Source organism: Octodon degus, unplaced genomic scaffold (genome assembly GCF_000260255.1).
Source record: "Octodon degus isolate 3935 unplaced genomic scaffold, OctDeg1.0 scaffold00022, whole genome shotgun sequence".
In the NCBI taxonomy this organism is placed as follows: Eukaryota; Metazoa; Chordata; class Mammalia; order Rodentia; family Octodontidae; genus Octodon; species Octodon degus.
The window spans coordinates 7614132-7620131 of record NW_004524598.1 but is presented as its reverse complement, the minus strand read 5'-3'; the positions used below and the strand labels follow the sequence as shown (position 1 = coordinate 7620131).

The following is a 6000-nucleotide window of genomic DNA, read 5'->3' as shown; positions in this document are numbered from 1 at the left end:
AAAAAAAAAAAAAAAAAAAAAAAAAAAGAAAGAAACTGATAATTTAATCTTACAGAAAATACAGAAATAGTGTAATCAGTATCTGGATTTGCCACTGAGTACAAGTGCTCTACTTGGATCTTAAATGTCACTCAAAAGTGCATGCACTGAAATCTTGGTCCCCAGCTAGCGGCACTACAGGAGTGTTGGGACCTTGTGGGAGGAAGTCAGGTCACTCAAGGTGTGCCCTGAAAGGGAAATGATTCCCCTTCTGTGTCTGTCTCTCTCTCTTTTGCTTCCCAGCAGCCATAGAATGAAGAGACTTCTACCACACAGTCCTTGTTATGATGTGCCCCGGCACAGGCTCAAAACAGGGCTCAGGAAACACGGACCAAAACCTCCAGAGCTGGGAGCCAAAATACACCCTTCTTCCCTGAAGTTATTTATCTTTGCATTTTGTCACAGCGACAGAAAGAGTCTCATGAGATACGTGAGTTTCATTAAAGTGGAAGATAATGAAGTTTCAAAATCTGACACATTTCAGTCTAGACACTCCTTCATTCTCAAGTAAAGCCAACATAAAAAAAGGAAGCATAAAGAACGTAAAGCAATCTATTCATTGCAGAAAAAAATTAACATGGGTAAGATAAGTACAGAAAGATAATTTAGAAAAATAAAAGAGATGGAACATATAATGAGTGCTTTACACTATTTCTGAAATAACTGAGGAAAGGTAGGGGATACAGGGGAAGGATCAAAATATGGATGGAAAAAGATTGGCCATGGTGAAGGGTAGACCATGTGTTACTACCTATGCAATGCAATACTACTCAGAAAACCCCATAAAGTAGTGAGATCGATCGATTGATCTATCTAGTGAAGACAGACAACCACATTATGCTAAGTGAAAGAAGCAAGGCACTGGAGACCACAGGTTTCTATGAAATGGCCAGGGAAGAGTCAGTTTCTACGAAATGGCCAGGGAAGAAAAATTGACAGTGATGGAGTGCAGATTAGTAGTCGCACAGTGCCAAGGAGCAAAACTGGAATTCATAAAAATTGGTAGCATGTATCCACTCAAAGTGACAAAATGGGATCGGCCTAATAGCTCAGCAGATTAAAGTGCCTGCTTAGACCACAGTTCCATCCTGGGCCTGCTGTGGCGGCCCCACCCCTGGGGCATGCTGAGGAGGAGAATGAGACCAGATGTGGTGGCACATCTCTGTAATCCCAGAACTTGGGAGGCTAAAAAAAGGAGAATCACTACGAGTCCAACCTACGTAATGAGACCCTGTACTAAATACACTTAAAAAAAAAACAAAGGTGGGGGCACCGGAGAAGTAGCTCAACAGCACATCACCTATCTGGCAAGCATAAGATCCAGAGTTTGATTCCCAGAACTAAAAAAGCAAACAAAGAAGATATACACAGAGACTACCTTACCCGCTGAATTCACAATTATGAATAAATGATTATGACATAGTAGTTTAGTATGTTCTTCAGCCATGTATTTACAAATATATATTAGAGCAACTGGTACTCAGGAGGACTTGTCTTTTGTTTCATTTTTCTATTTTGAAGTGTTCATAAAGGGATTCTAAACATTATGTACTTTTGTGGCTCACACACCTGTTTGAAAAACTGCCTTGGGCTCATAGTACTATTCATGATCTGCAAGTGACACCTAGTGCTACGATGGCTGACTCTGAATCTTTAATTTAAAACCACGGAAACAAAATATTGTATGGGTAATTGAGGACAAGATAATTTTTCTGTTTTGCCTGAGAAGGTAATTTTCCAGAATATTCTGAAATATAAGATACTTATGTAAGATGACAGTCCATGGCCTCAAGTAGCACCACTCTCATTATAGCCACAAGACACTTTACATATACAGTGAAATAAGGGAATCTAAAATGATAATAAACGCAAGGTGTCCAGAGCAATACATATAAACTGTAACATATGAAAGGGCTGCTCTGAATTCAAAAGGATGAGGTTATTGGGACAGAGTCAATGGTGGAAGAACTGAAGTTCTGTGTATCAAAAGCTGAATTCCCGTGGGGCTGTGGTGGTACTCTTATTCAGCACTGAGGACTGAGGCAGAAGCATTACAAGTTCAAGGCCAACCTGAGTTCAAAGCCATCCTGGATTATAGGGCAAAACCTTGTCTGGAGACAAAACACTCCCTTAAAACAAACAAACACAAAAACAAAAAACCACAATTACTCAACTTGAGATATAAGTGGATAACAGTACAGGAACTATAACTTAAGTTCTGTTAATTGTTATTACAGCTTCCATTGCTTTAAAATACTGTATCTAGTTTTCCACACATAAGCAATTTTCAAACTACACATATACAAAAGAGTGTTTTACTTTACCACTGAAAAATAATTTTTTGAAATGTGGAGACCAGGGCTACAACAGAACTCAATGGTAAAGAAGGTAAACTACTGTCTATACCTTAGCTCTCTCAGACTGACAGTACAAAACAACACTCTGCTGAGGGGAAAACATTGTGTACAAATTTAAAAAAAAACCCTGTATTTCTTGCCTCATCCACCTGAGTTAGACAATGAAAATGTTTTTAATACCAATAGTTTGATAACAAATTTCCTTATTACATTAATTGAGACCATAAGATAGCAAGGAGAGAAACCAGCAGATTGGTCTATAAGAGCCAAACTTAAAACTTAAGAAAATTATGCCCTTTGTCAGAGAAGGAGTCAGTTCACATTACAAACAACTCAGCACTTTTTGACATACAGTGATTAGGGGAACACAGCGGCAAAGATGGCTACTACTGACACATACTGGCGACAGAAGTAAACAATGAAAAACCCAATATTCACATTACAAAATATTGAAAAACAAGCAATATCCTATATAACTAACAAATTTCGAATTCAAGATTACAAGTCAAATATGCTGTTTGAATTGTATTCATATCTGAATATAAATTTCTATGAAATGTTATCATTAACAATTATTTTGAATGACAATTTTCCCCAAAGATGAATTTTCATCAAGACTGTAAACCAGGCAACACATTCAAGTTACAAGTATCTTCTCTACCAAGTGTATACATTCAAAACAGAACCTACACAAATACTTCACATATCATCAAAATCCCTCATCTGCAAATACAGAGAGGAATGCCAAAAGGACTTTAGTATTAAAAGTCAATTTAGAAATTTTTTTTCTCAATTAATGTTTTCATTTCTTTGTCTTTTTGAGAAAGGGTTTCACTCTGCAGTTCAGGCTGCCCTTGAACTCACAGGGTGCCTCCTGCCTCAGTTCCCAAGTGCTTCAGTTAATGTTTTCTAAATTAAATGTTTTATATTAATTATCTTAAGGTATGCAATTGTGATTTAGCTTACTTAGTTTTAGGTCTACAACTTTACTAAAACAGTAGATTTAAGTTATATAATAGAAGACTAGAGAGATTGCATATAAATATTTCCATGCAATTATTATAGGAAGGCATAAAACCACAAACAGAATTTTCTCAAGAAATTGTTAAAAACTAAATTCTGTATGGTAAAAGATTACTACATTCCTTCATGCAAGTCAGATTAAAATAATAAACACATAAGCTGAACTAAATAAAAAGGATATATGCCTTTGTGCTCTTGATTTACTATGAAATAGTTCATCTTTCTTGTCCCCAATTCATGTTATTTTTAGTTCAGTGACGATAGCTGTCAGTTTGGTTTGGCCCTGTTCGACCGACTATGTGAATGGACCCTTGGCTATGCTGCCATCACTCTGGCCAGAAATGTGGAACATGACAGAACAAGCACCGATCTCACAGTTATTAGTTAGGACGTGAGGCCTCCAACTATTTGAGAACTTCAATATCTATTAATAAACTGTGGCAGAATAGAATTGTCATCTACTGACGAGACAGATGATATGTAAAGTTTTGATTATTCTTTCTTCTGAATTTTTTCATACAGTGTTTTAAAGCCTGCCATAACCATCTTACTCATCTCATAGGCCATTCCTTTAATATTCTCAGTTTACCTTTTAACATACACATGTAAGATTTAAAAAAAAAATTATCTCTGTAACTACCTGTTTACTACAAAAGTCATTGCAAATTTCTGGTGAAATCATTGGTAACTAAGTTTCACAAGGAAGGAGTTAATTTTGGGTATTCATAATTAAATAGTGACTAATAAATACACAGACAAATTTATTTACACCACTTAAATTTAGGTTTTTCTCTGATTTCAGTAAACTGTACATTACCTAAGTCAACAAAAACATATATGCTGCTAAAATTCTTTCTACATTTTCCTAGAACATTTTAGCTTTCAAAAAAAAGCCTTGTGAATCTCTTTAATGAAGCTTAATATATGCAAATGTTCTAGCAATTATACAAGTCTAATACGCTTGCTCATATACTACAGGTGCATTCAGTATTGTGCATCTCTTGTTTACAAATCAATCACTGTAAAGAGGGCCTTTTCAGTACTGCAGTCAAGGTCCACCCATACTTGGCTTACTCACAGAACCTGGCTCTGCACAGCATCTTTTACTTCTGTGAAACAAGAGTGTCAGTTAAGCATAACGGAGTGTAATGGAACCAACCCTGGAATAAAAATCAGCCCTCGCTGTAGTGTAAACACTGCCATGGCCAAGTCACATAACTTATCCTAACCCTGTTTCATTCTGCATAATGTAAGATGAGCAATTAGTTCTCACAATTATGTTGTGATAATTTCATTTGCTCTTTCAGTAAGTACTGATAGAGAACCTCGGTTTGCTATGCTTTGGGGTGTGGATAAGACACTTTATGCAGTATTTTGGTGAGAATGCACAATTTCAGTTACTAGTAAGTGCTACAAAGGATAACAGAACTGACAATTTTAGGTCACTGGTAAAAAGATGCTCTGAGAAAGGGATATCTGAAGTGAGATTTGAATTTGTGGAGTGAGTCATGTGAAGTTCTGCGGGAAAAGCTGTCTAGAAACAGCAGTGAATGACTTTCTAAATTCATGATGGTCATGTTATTTAAAACCTACTAAAACCATTTGTCACCCTTTCATGGACTCTTGTGATTAAATCAACTTCCAAATTATGTCTTCAACGTAGACTATATTCACAGTTTTAAATTCACAGTTCTGCCAATGTAATTAACTGTTCATAATTTTAGAGAAAGTCTTTGGATTCTTCTATTTACTTTCCATAGAAATTCAGCAGTATTATGCAGAGAATGTTTGTTAAATGCTCAGGGCTAACTACAATAAAGAAAATCATATTCTATATCCTCATCCCCAGAATAAGGTTTCATTATAGAGTACTTCAGAAAGAACTAAATGACACTGTAAATCCAGTGGAAAGAGTAAGTGACTCATGAGCAAGAAATTTCATATTATCTCCAGCTCTTCCATTTACTTGTGGCTTCTGGCAAATCAAATGCTAGGACTACTTGCTATTATCTGTAAAATAGGAATGCCATTTTCCCTGTCTACCCAAAATTAGTTGGTCGCTAAGTAAATTCCACAAGAGATCGCATCATGATCACTGTCCTTAAGAACTTCTAAGCTTACTGTGGAAACAGCTTAAATATTGGAAACAATGAATGTGTTTTTATCTTCGAACTGGAACAAATTATTTTATTCAATCTCTCATTTTATAAGGTAAATCACTGGCTCCCAAAAAGAGACTTGTCAAAGAAACAAATTACAGTACAACCAAAAAAGCATCTTAATTTTCTAAATGCCCAGCCCCAAAAGCTTTAACATATTGCTCTGTTCGTAACCACTTCATGCTTAATGACTTAAAAAGTATGCAGGTGGACTTCTAAGGCGGACAACTTATCTAACCTAGTAGCAGAACTGAATTTAAGAAGTGCCACAGTACTGAGCCAGAATGTTAGATATGACAAGATTAAAAGCACTTGATATCTTAGAAGAACTACCTACCAAATATTTGGTCTGTCATAAGAACTTTTTATGTAAATATTTAGTACAAGGTCTACAGGGTCAATGGGGTCTCACTACGTAGTTG

General features: G+C 36.1%; 1 protein-coding gene across 2 annotated transcripts in view; it reads right to left on the bottom strand.

Moving 5' to 3' along the window:
* Map3k7 (mitogen-activated protein kinase kinase kinase 7) overlaps nucleotides 1-6000 on the bottom strand; it is a 59472-nt gene that overhangs the window by 50277 nt on the left and 3195 nt on the right. The window lies entirely within an intron of this gene.